Here is a 12,963-nt window from a genome sequence, read left to right on the forward strand (position 1 = left end):
GCGCGCCCTTACCGCCCTGGGATCTTAATTTAGTTTTGTCGGTTCTACAGAAACCTCCCTTTGAAAACATCAGGGAGATTCCCTTGCTTACTTTATCCCAGAAGGTGGCCTTCTTGGTGGCTATCACTTCTGCTCGCAGGGTGTCAGAACTGGCTGCATTATCATGCCATTCCCCATACCTAGTGATTCATAGGGATAAGGTAGTACTTCATCCTAAGCCATCCTTTCTTCCTAAGGTGGTTTCAGATTTTCATCTGAATGAAGATATTGTACTACCTTCCTTGTGTCCTCAGCCCAAGCATCATCGGAAACATGCGTTGCATTCCTTGGATGTGGTTCGGGCAATCAGGGTATACCTGAAAGCTACGGAATCATTCCGTAAGACGGATTCTCTTTTTGTGATCACGGATGGCCTCAGAAAGGGTTTGCCTGCATCTGCCGCGACCATTGCCAAATGGATTAGACAGACGGTGGTACAGGCTTATTCTATTAAGGGTCAGAGTCCTCCGTTCCCTGTTAGGGCGCACTCCACTCGAGCGCTCAGTACTTCCTGGGCCTTTCGCCATCAGGCGTCAGTGGTCCAGGTATGTAAGGCGGCCACCTGGTCGTCGGTACATACCTTTACAAAATTCTATAAAATTGATGTGACGGCATCGGCGGATGCCTCATTTGGCCGCAAGGTTTTGCAGGCCGCAATTTGAGGAGACCGGTGGTCTACCTCGAGGGTTTTTTTCTGTTTGAAAAATGTCTTTTTTGTTGAGTCTCATCATTAAGGATGAGCATTGTAAACTTCTAGTTGGCACCGGTTGGGCCTTCTAGATTGGGATTTGATTTCCATTTTCCCACCCCTCATTTGTGATACTGCTCTGGGACGTCCCGAAGGTGGTGTATCACCGAGGACTACGTCTGTCAATGAGCGATAGAGAAAAATGGATTTTTGTAAAATCTTACCGTAAAATCCTTTTCTCTTAGCTCATTGACAGACGTAGTCCCCGCCCCTCTGTTTTTGAGTTGGGTTGGGTTAAAATCTCTAAAGACTGCTTTTTGACATAACTGATTTGCTGAGGCAGAGAGAGAGAGAGAGGATATACCCTCTGGGACTGCCCCTAGGGTGTGGCCAGAGCATTTTAATTTCCTGTCTAGTCCTGCTCCTGTGGAGGCAACATAACCCGAAGGTGCTGTATCACCGAGGACTACGTCTGTCAATGAGCTAAGAGAAAAGGATTTTACGGTAAGATTTTACAAAAATCCATTTTTTTTTTTTTGCTAGAAAATTACTTAGAATCTCCAAACATTATACATATTTTTTTAGCAGAGACCCTAGAGAATAAAATGACGATCGTTGCAATATTTTATCTCACACAGTATTTGCGCAGCGGTCTTTCAAACGCAATTTATTTGAAAAAATACACTTTCATGAACAAAACAGTAAAGTTAGCCCAATTTTTTTGTATAATGTGAAAGATGATGGTACACCGAGTAAATAGATACCAACATGCTTTTAAAATTGCGCGAACTCGTGGAATGACGTCAAACTACAGTACTTAAAAATCTCCATAGGCGACACTTTAAAAATGTCTACAAGTTACTAGTTTAGGCCTCATGCACACTGAACATTATCAAAACATCAGTAGAAAGCTGTAGCTGTAGAAGGAATTTTTTGCAGTAGTGTTTTTTAGCGTTTTTTTTAATCAAAATTGTACTCCTGCAAAACTTATAGCTCAAGAACATTGATAAACGCAGAATAGCCGCGTTTATGTTGGCGTTTTCCAGTGTTTTTAAGCTTTTATCAGAGTTGGAGCGTTTTTACAGCTGAAAAACTCCTCTTAAAACCCACTAATTCTGGGTTTTTTTCCAGCCAGAAAACGCCCCTGCCAAAAACTAATGATAACAGCCTTTGTGTGCATGGACACATAAGATAACATGCTGGGGAGTTTACTGACTACAGAAAAAAATGTCTGACACCAAAAACATCCGCTGTAAAAACGTCCAGTGTGCATGAGGCCTTAGAGTTAGAGGAGGTCTTGTGCTAGAATCATTGCTCTCAGTCTAAGGCCTCGTACACACTGGACGTTATCAAAACATCGGTAAAAAGCTGTAGCTGTAGAAGGAGTTTTTTAGCTTTTTTGTGGTAGCGTTTTCAACGTTTTTCAGCGTTTTGTTATCTTTTTTCAGCTGTACCATTTTTTTTAAGTTTTTTTTTTTTTGTTTTTTTTTATAGCAAAACTATACTCCCACAACAGCTTTTGGCTCAAAAATGTTGATAAAGGCAGAATAGCTGCGTTTTTCCCCGTTTTTCAGCTTTTAACAGAGTTAGAACGTTTTTACAGTTGAAAAACTCCTCTCAAAACCCACTAGTTTTGGTTTTTTTCCAGCCAGAAAATGCCCCTGCTAAAAGCTGCTGATAACAGCCTATGTGTGCATGGACACATAGGATAACATGCTGAAGAGTTTACTGGTTGCAGAAAAAAACATTTTAACACCAAAAACAGCAGCTGTAAAAATATCCAGTGTGCATTAGGCCGACGCATCGCGGAGATACCTTATGTGTGGTTTGAACACTGTTTACATTTGGGGTCTTGACTTGGGTATGCATTCGCTTCTGCGTGCTATCACAGAGGGTTGGGTCACTTTAAAAAAAAAATTTTTCCTATTTATGTTATGTTATTTTATTTTTATTTTTATACTGTGCCTTTGAAAAAAACATTTCAAAACACTTTTATTGCTGTCAAAAGCAATGTTAACATCCCTTGTGACAGTAATAGGCAGAATCTGCGGTCTTTTAAGACCCCAAATCCCTCCTTTGCACTGAAAAGCATTCAAAACGCTAAGTTTGGCTGTTTTGATGGCTGTCATTTTTTAAATTTGGCCGCTTCAAGTCTTCTGTAAACCGGAAGTGATGTCACAACATTGCTTCCGGGTTACTAGATCTGGGACCTGATCGAAGCTAAATCTGGGTTAGTTCGGGTCTCCGGCCAGACGGTGGACCTGCCGGCTTGTCGCTCGGGCCTCAGGGTAGGACGGGAGAGCCCGGGCGAGCCACCGAAGGTGGCAGGAGGGGAAGATGTCCCCTTCCGCTGCTTGGGATAACAGCCGAGCAGCTTCTTAGCCGCATCGGTTGTTATCAAAAGAAAGACAACCGCCGGCTCTAAAAAAAAAAAGGTACCAGGGTGATGCCTGCACCCCAGTACAACCCCTTCAAGCCAAGGCCACATATTTGCGTATAGTCAGCGTTAAGGGGTTTAGAAACTGTGAATGCTTTGGGTTCTCAGATAACAGTACTTGTAGCTGCTTATTTTTAGCCTCAGTTCACACTATGAACTGCATGTGAATCGCACAGGAACAGTTAACACAGAGGGTGATCAGGGTTTAAATGTAAGCCTAGGGGCGTGATTTTAACTGTATGGAGGTTGGGCTTTTGAAATGATCACAGAGACCTGTGATCCTATATAGAAGGATCACAGGAGCTCTGTGATCATTCCAGAGAGAAGAACGGTCAGCTGTGTTTACAACAGCTGACCGTTCTCCATCTCAGCGGGGAGCGATTGCGGATGGCTGGCGGTAATCGAAGCTGCCAGCCCCATGCATCAGTTTCCCCGCTGCCGATTGGGGGCAGGAGTGTGCCAGCGGCGCGCGCTCGCCCCCTAGCAGCAGGCGTGCGACCGACGTACAGTTACATCGGTTCACGCAGGAGGGGCTGCCTGTCGCAGTAAAACTGTGACGGGCGGTTCTTAAGTGGTTAAGGAGTGATTAAACAACTTCATTTTTTCAAATGTTGTTCACTTATAGTGGAAGACCAAGACCCTAAAACTTTACACTCGATGACTTGACAAAAATTGATCGAAAGTACTTTAAAATTACATTTGCTTTTAAAATTTTATTTTGAAATTAATGTAATTTCCCAAACAAAAACCACATTCACTGTTGAAAGTTATTTGTTCTATAAAAATGTCCCATATTGCTCCTCTTTTATCTTGCTCCGAATTTTCGCTGCAGTCCTGCATGAAATCAAACAAACATTCTTAAATCTAAGGTTTTTAACCTAAACATTCGATGTTAGTGTAAGCAAAATAATTGTCATGTACATGGCCCTTATCCGGTTTCAAGAGAAACCGACACTGGGAGCTGTTTAGTGGTGTCTTTCTGCAGTGTTAATAAAGCTGACACTTTAATAGTTTAATTAATATAAATTATGGTCAGTTGTACTTGTCCCAGCACTTTTTTTTCAGCCATATTTTAGTTCATCATAAGACATAGAATTTGCTTGCAATGATCTTTTAAAATCTTTTCAACTAGAATAATCCTGCTCTACTGCCATTGATTCCAATAATAGTTGAAAGTTTATAAGGCAGAATCACAGACTCCCTGAACTTGGTTCCAAAACCTTAAAGTTTTACACCTTAACCACTTGCCGACTGCCGTCAGTAGATTTACTGCGGCAGTCAGCCCCTCACAGGCAAAGTTCTCCCAGTTCTCCCTGTGTAGAGACACTGATCATACGGTTCTACTATGTAGAACCATTGATCAGTGTAACTACAGCTCAACAGATAGCCAATCACAGTTAGAATCATGCCCCTAGGGACACACACCACCCCTCCCTCTCAAATAAAGTTAACCCCTTCACTACCAGTGTATTTTTACAGTAACAGTGCATATATATATAACACTGATTACTGTAGTAATGTCACTGGTAACCCCAAAAGTGTCAAAAATGTCAGTCAAGGGTCCGATCTGTCCGCCCCAATGTCGCAGTACCGCAAAAAAATTGCAGATCGCCGCCATTACGCGATCTGCGAAAATGACAAAAATCTTTCCCTTTGTTAGTAAACGCAATAACTTTTGCGCAAACCAATCAAAATACGCTTTTTGCGTTTTTTTTTACCAAACATATGTAGCAGAAAACAAATTGGCTGAAAATGTTAAAAAATTTTGATTTTTACTTTTTTTTTGGGGGGAATTTCATATAAAAAAATGTGAAAAATATTGTTATTTTTGCAAAATTGTCGCTCTGTTTTTGTTTATAGCGCGTGATCAAAAAATCGCACAGGTGATCAAATACCACCAAAAGAAAGCTCTGTTTGTGGGGAAAAAAGGACGTCAAATTTGTTTAGGTACAGTGTCGCACGACCGCGCAATTGTCCGTTAAAGTCACGCAGTGCCGAATCGCAAAATACCCCCTGGTCTTTTAGCAGCCAAATCCTCCGGGGCTTAAGTGGTTAAAGTGTTTCTAAACCCACAACAGTAAAATCAGTCTGTATATGCAGTAAAGCATGCTTGTGCATTGTGCACTGTATTCCAAAAATAACCTGATATTTACAGAGCTAGGGGACAGGCTGCACATGCTCAGTTTGGTGTGTATTGCTAGAGAGTTTTTTTTTTTTTTCTTGGGCGAGTGCATGTGATCAGCACAGGGCCAATCAGCACTGTCCAGAATGAAAACGCCTCCTACAAGCTTTACTAGGAACTGATACAAGTCACAAGACTCTGCTATATACTGCTCATAAGAAAAGATATTTATCTGTTTATATTTACTAAAATATTTGCATTTCCATGTTCTGTGTACTGTGGGAGACCAGATATAGTGAATGCAGGGTCCTGGGTTTAGTAACCCTTTAATGCATTCTATGCATTAAGGTTAACCATCTTCTGTGCTTCAGCTCCCCTCTGACTCCTCCTTTTCCTTTCCTGAGCACGATCCAATCCAGCGATGTGCACAAGCTCAGTGGCTCCAGCCACTGTCTTTCTCCTCATTGGACAGATTGATAGCTGTCAGTCAAATCCTGTTACTCAGGGGCGAGTCCCACTGTCTGTGTCAATAGACGCAGCAGTGAGACTCAGGAGCAAGCCTACACGTTTGCCCCCAGGGAAAGCAGCTTTCTGTGGGGGCACCTGATGAAGAGGAGGGGCTAGGAGCACCGGCAGGGGACCCCAGAAGAAGAGAATCAGGGCTGCTCTGTGTAAAACAATTGCACAGAGCAGGTAAGTATAGGTATGTTTGTTATTTTTCTTAAAAATATAAAATTAAAAATCTGAAGGTTTATAACTACTTTAAGCTGGCCATAGATAGATCAAAATCCAGCCCGTTCAGCAGGGACTGGCCGAATTTTGATCAATCTATGGCCGTTCCCACTCGAGATAAGTCGATCTAATGATTGTCTTTTCTCGAACAGGAAGGTTGGAAAGTTGGCCAATTGGCTGCAGCGCTGACAAGTGTATCTTAGCAGTGGAGGGGTCTCTGCTATCAGAATGCAGTACCACAGCGAGGAGAATTCATCCATTCCTCTGCCCAGTGGCCGATCAAAGAAAAAATCATTTATGACCAGCCTTACACACTGTTCATAAATTCTAAATCTGTTGGGAGGTCAGTAATTCCTGTTGTGGTTCATGTCAATGGGTGTTGTTTTGCTGTATTTGTTGTGTGTTTGTAACCCATGTGAAATGCAGGTCAGCAAAATCACATGAGCTATACACATTGCAGTTCAGTGACTGCATTGGACCTACGTTGTGTTGCGCTGCATTTCTTTGGGAGGAGTTTTTGAAATGCTGGCAAAGAAGGTAAACTGCAACCTTTGCTATTCAAACACATTTAACATTTAAATGCATGCATTTGAATAGAAAGCGTAACATTTGAAAATAATGTCTGTCAACATTAGTTCTAGAGAAACTGCCTGAACACAGAATAATGTTATTATTCTAGGTGTATTTGAAAGGTACTAAATAAGGTCCTTGAAGATGCACCGGAGAGCCTTCAAAGAGCACATTAACCACTTTAAGACTAGAAGATTTGACCCCCTTCCTGACCAGGCCCTATTTTGCGATTTGGCACTGCGTTACTTTAACGGACAATTGCCCAGTCATGCAACGCTGTACCCAAATTAAATTGATGTCTTTTTTTTCCCCCACAAATAGAGCTTTTTTTTGGTGGTATTTGATCACCTGTGCGATTTTTAAGTTTTGCGTTATAAACAAAAAAGAGTGACAATTTTGAAAAAAAAAAACAATATTTTTCACATTCTGCTATATAACATTCCCAAAAAAAAATAATTTAAAAATCAAAATTTTTTAACATTTTAGGCCAATTCGTTTTCTGCTACATATTTTTGGTAAAAAAAAATCGCAATAAGCGTATTTTGATTGGTTTGCGCAAACGTTATGGCGTTTACTAACTACGGGAAAGATTTATGTCATTTTTATTATTTTTTTTTTACTAGTAATGACGGTGATCTGCCATTTTTTGCAGGTCTGCGACATTGTGATGCACAGATCGGACCCCTAACTGACATTTTTGACACTTTTGAGGGGACCAGTGACATTACTACAGTAATCAGTGTAAAAAATACTGTTACTGTAATCATGACACTGGCAGGGAAGGGGGTTAACCCTATGGGTGATCAAAGGGTTAAATGTGAGCCTCATGCTTACTGACGTGTGTGTGTGTGTGGGGGGGGGGGGGGGTGGGGGTTCTGTGACACAGACAGAGATTGCAGGTTCAGCTATGCTGAATCCTGTGATCTCCTCCTGTCTGTCACTGAGAAGATCAGCCTGCTTTGTTTACATAAGCAGTCAGGTCTTTTCACACTTTACCCGACAATCGGGGAAGTGAGGTGCCTCTCCTCCAGCCCGACACCTGCTGTGTCTAAACACAGCGGGAGAGCGCTGCCAAAATTTACATCGCTGGACCCAGGGGAGCCGCACTGCCGCAGTAGGATTACTGTGAGCAGTCGGCAAGTGGTTAATAGAGAGCCTATTGTAGGTGAGTCCTTATATCCCTCTTACTACAAGGAATACTACTTCCTTTTGTTGTATTGCATAACACTTTCAGATTGTGGTCACAAACAAATGTTAAAGAACTTTAATTATGACTTAAAATAAAGCGTTTGAGCAAGTATACCTAGGAACAAACCACTTTTTTTTTTACACCTGTCAGGCTTGGGAGATAGGCCCTCAATTTTTCTTGTTTACCATCACCACTGGCAGTGAGTGAAAAAAAAAATCCCACATTTCGGGTTGTTACCAGAACCGAAATAAAGGGGTACTCTTCCCATGGTGACCCTGGTGAGAACTAGGGAATCCCTCACATTGGATGGATTTCTTCTCACATCTGTAGTGGCTGTGGGACTGGAAGGAAATGTCTCCAAGGGAACACAGCAAAAAAAAAAAAAAAATACAGGGGTTATGACCATTTCTTACTCAATCCAACAGAAGGTTTTGCCATTAGTTCTACTTTAAAGTGGTTGTAAACCTTAGTCGTGGAATCTGAGCAAAGCACATGTAGCTGTAGTGCTTACTTATCTCTCTAAAAAGCTCTAAGTGTGGTTTCTCTCTGGTGCTCCATTCCTCTGTTATCAGCAGGAGTCACTTCTGAGAAGTTTTCTGTCACATAAGATAACTTTGTGTTGGGGTGAGGGGGGGGGGGGTTAGAAAGAGCTCAGCAAACCGCTTGTCTTTTCAGATCTCGGTTCTTCTGCTGTGTGGAGAATGGTGTGTGCCTTTCCTCCAATCAGCTCTCACACACTGTTACTGCAGCCTCTCCACCCTCTCCTTTGTTCTCCTGACAGATGAAGAAAGATTTTAACACATTTCTGCCCTTTTGAAGGAGTGTAGGGAGGAGAAGAGTGCAGATAAACAAGTAAAACCTTTGTAGGAGGATTTGTTTCATCTCTGTGTATCATCTGAGGTAGGTCACTTCACTGGGTATATGTGAGGGTTTACAACCACTTTAAAGTAGATCTCTCAGTAACTCTGTCAATGAAATGATCACCTCTGTGGTAACAGAAGTGCGGAAGTGATAATTATAATAAAGCTCAACACATAGATCTTGAATATATTGGCATGAATAGATTTTGGCCTAAAGCAGGGCTCAACAAACCCCGGGCGCCGGGTTGCATTGGCGACTAAAATTAGTGACCTGGCGCCTGGAGTGCACTGCAGGAGGTGTCCTGTCCCTTTTGCGCCCCCCCCCACCCACTCCCCGTGTGCACGGACTACCACGTCATCCGATAATTGAGGCCACGGCTTTTCGGCCTTCAGTGAGAGATCTTGTGGTGGCCGGGAGTTCGACAAGCAGTCACTAATGGCTCGGTTTCCCCTGCCTGTCCTCAATGCCTGCCCATCTCCTTCCTAAGAGGAGATGAGACGGAAGTTTTTGCAGGCTTCATCTCCCTGTCCACTTACCTTTGCTTAAAGGTAAGTGGACAGGGAGTGTGGTTATTATTATTATTTATTTATTTTTTAAATTATTAAAAAAAATAATAATAATTATTTTTTTTTCTTTTCAATTTTTATAAAAAAAAAAAAAATATATATATATTTCCTCATCGCCATGCCACAGCCAAAGGCCCTTTCAAACGGGCTGTCTGATCAGGTCCGCCTGTCCGTTTTTCAGGCAGACCTGATTGGACCCTTCAGTCTCCTCTGTGTAGCTGTAATCTGCCGCCATCTGATCCTGTCTGCCAAAAACAGACGGATGGTGGTTCTATTTTTTATCTATCCCGTGGATCGGATCAGATGGCATCAGATGGAAACAGACAGACAGTCTGTTTCCATCCAATTGCCCTATAGAGGAGAGTGGGGTTCTAGTTGTCTTTATGTGTAAATTTAGTATGTTATGTTTTTTGGAAATAAAGCTAGGTTTGTTAAAAAAAATACAAATTAAAATTGGCTCCTAACTTTTTTAGCTGGCTCCTAGATTTCATGGAAATTTTGTCAAGCCCTGGCCTGAAGGCTGCCATACCCAGCTCAAATGTCTTCGGATAGCTGCTAAATCAGCTGAAATTTGGCTTGGCTTAACAAGTTAGTCAATTAATTCACTTTTGTCAAAAGAGTCGGGTGGAAAATTGTTGGCTGAACAGTGACTACATCCAGTCAGGTGCTGGCACTGTCAGATATTCTGACAGCCACTGTCATAACCAGCAGAGGATATTCAACCATTTGTGCTGTTTAGTGCGGTTGGAAGAATCTTGTATTTCTTTTGTTTAGCATGGAGGCTGAACAAAAGAAATCTAATTGTGTGTGGCCAGCCTTAGTCGGGGCTGAACAACCCCCATGTAGCAAGCTGCTGATAGACTACAAGTCCAGATGCATCATACTAGCTGGCAGTTTGTAGTGCTTGCTGGGGATTAGAGTGTAAAAGATTATATTTAGATGCTGTCTGTTTTTGTTATGCATGTTTTCCTCACGTTGGGCAGTGTAAGGAAAGGTGTTCCCTCTGGTGCAATGCTTTGATGGCCTCCTGTGTTCAGCCAAGCAGTTAAATAGCAGAATTCCATGCCCATCTGCTATTAGTCACTGTGTCCACAAGCTCTACATTTATGTCACGGGTACAGGATGCGTGCGATGGCTGCTTTGTAACTCTACCATATCCCTGCATCTTCTTCAGCCTCATCTCTCTTCTCCATGGCAACTTAGTTCTACGCTCTTTCAAGAGATGAGAGAAATGAATCTGCTTTTTTTTTTTTTTTCCCTTCCTTCTCTCTCTCTATTTTTGAGCATGGCTCTTGCATCCTCAGTGGCATGCATGTCTCGTTATGCTCCTCACGCCTTCTAAGCAAGAGAGTCAAGGATGGCAAGTGATGACGATGAAGCCTGCAGTGAAGGACTGGGTGCATCCCATGTGGGGCATTAGCTTGACAAACACAAGGTAATGCTTTGCAAACCTCAGGTTAGGCGTGCTTGCTGTAAAATTAGCAGCCTCCCATCTTTTCTTGGCATAGTAAATGAAATCCCTGTGGAATAAGGGGTGGCCTGTGAAAAAATGTGCAGCATTTATTTGTCATATCTGTCTTCATCTTGCTAGCTGGTTTACTTGAAACCTTAACCCTTCTACTGCAGATGATTTCTTTATGTTTAATCTCCGCCGGCCATTTCGTTTTAAGCATTGCAGTGAATGATTAAGTTACATGTGCTTCGTTGCTCTGAATCAGCAGACTGGAGCCTTCTGTGCTACCAGCACAGCAAGCTTTAGGCCTGTGGACCAGCTTCAGGGCTCCTTAAAGTCCATCACAGTGAGTATGTTAAGTGTATTCAGTAGCTCAAAGAGCAATATGCAGAACAGTCAGGAAACTGAAATCTGATTAGTCGATCAGGATTACCGTTCACTGCACATAATCTCTTCTGTTTGCACAGCATAACTGAATAGGTGTCTTATATTGGTACATGTCACCCCAAGGAGCCTTGTACGGATGTGATTACCATGCACATACTTTAGATTGACATAAGATTTAAGATTATCATTGTTAAAGATTTTGTGACACTGGCTTATATGTATTGAAATGTATGAGCATTTCCATGTTTTCAGCATATTTTATCTTGCCGAAGTGCAGTAGACACTAAGGCCCCAATCACACCTAAGTGTTTTGTAGCTCGAAGCTTGAATCTACAAAATGCCAAACATCCAAAATTCTTTGTATTTAGATGGTGGCTGTCGACATATTGGCGCTTAGACACCTGTAGCTCAATGCCTGACACTCCAAAAGCCACATGAAATACCTTTGAGGCAGAATTGAGCATTTTGGCCATATAGACCTTGTGGGCATGCCTCAAATGTGTGAATCAAGCATTTTTTGATGTTTTTTAACCTGTAAGAACTGATCTCCTCCCTCTAGTACTTTTAACTGGCTAAAGCAAAAAAGTCTGAGGCTTGAATACACATGTAAAATGTTTGAAATATGCTTCTTAAAGCAAAAATGCTCAAAAAATACGCCTGATGCTCCAAAAACGACAGGAAGTACTTTTGAGGCGGAATTGAGCTTTTTGCCCATATAGACTTCATGGGAATGCCTCAAATGAAAGAACTGATCTCCTTCCACTGCCTGGCAGTCGCTATTCTCAGGTGTGAATGCAGTCTTTAGGTAATGAACTACATTTTGTTTTCCGCTTTTTTTTTCCTTAATAAATTCCTCACAATATCTATTTTCATTTGATATGCTTTGGACTGTTGATTTGACCTGCTGTCCAAGGAAACTTGTAATGAGAGGTTGCCATTGCAGACCAACTGGATTAAGTGCTTTCTGAGCTTACTGACTCAGAACTAGTATTGTGATTAGAAGATTAGAATTCACTTGTGGTTCACTTTTTTCCAGGTCAGTTAAAGTACTTAAGACTGAGATAGCTAAGCAACTAGCATTTTTATCAAATCAGCCCCCTGTCCTATTTAGTTACATAGGTTGAAAAAAGACCTAGGTCCATTAGGTTCATAAAATATAAAACAGGCTAAAAAAACCTTATAAAACATTGTCCAATTTGCTCGAACAGGGGAAAATAATTCCTTCCTGATCCCTAAGGCATTCGGATATATCCTGCCTCCACAATCTGGTGTCATTACTTATACATATTAATATTCAGTTACAAAATCAACCAATCTGGCAAGAACTAGTCTCTGATGTAGTCTATTCCATATCTCCACAGCTCTTACTGTGAAGAAGCCTTTCCTTATGTTTAAGTTAAACCTCTTTCCCCCCTGAGGGTGGGAAAGCAGGCAGAAAAGGAGAAAAAACATTCTTCATCAGTAATTGTGGGAATAACATAGGGAGAACCTGCGACCCTGATAGAAAACTGAAAAAAGTAACAGGGGAGGAAACTTATTTAGGTTGTAAGCAGTTGTTTGAATTTGCCCGTGCTGGTCAATTCCATCTAGTAATGCCATGTGGTCAGGAATTTGGAGTGAGTGTTTTTCAACTAGCTGGTAAGACCTCTTTCCATCACTCGGATATCCTCTCACTGACTGAGCCACTGTTGGATTTTCAGCTGTTGGGAGGTCTTCCACAGTGCTGACAAAGTGGCAGAACATCAATTTTTTTCTAGGCAGGTGTTGGAAAAGGAATTTTGGTGTTTTAGGGAGTGGTACATCTGTACATTTTTGGGAGATCCCATGAACTTGCAAAGCATTTAAGTGGACAGGACCAAAATACTAATATTATTTTGAATAATTGTAATTTTATTTATTACAGGTATTTATATTAATAT

The 12,963-nt window shown here is 41.7% G+C and overlaps 1 protein-coding gene across 10 annotated transcripts in view; it reads left to right on the forward strand.

Moving 5' to 3' along the window:
- Positions 1-12,963, forward strand: part of PITPNM2 (phosphatidylinositol transfer protein membrane associated 2) — a 428,296-nt gene that overhangs the window by 74,281 nt on the left and 341,052 nt on the right. Inside the window, exon 1 of one of the 10 annotated variants that reach the window (XM_082258330.1) lies at positions 10,494-10,639. The exons of the other annotated variants lie outside the window; for them this stretch is intronic. The gene's annotated coding sequence lies outside the window, so the exon portion shown is untranslated. Of the gene's footprint in view, positions 1-10,493; positions 10,640-12,963 lie in introns of those variants that run through there. 10 annotated transcript variants of the gene reach the window in all.

This window comes from Pelophylax lessonae (genome assembly GCF_965119305.1).
Source record: "Pelophylax lessonae genome assembly, chromosome: 1".
NCBI lineage: Eukaryota > Metazoa > Chordata > Amphibia > Anura > Ranidae > Pelophylax > Pelophylax lessonae.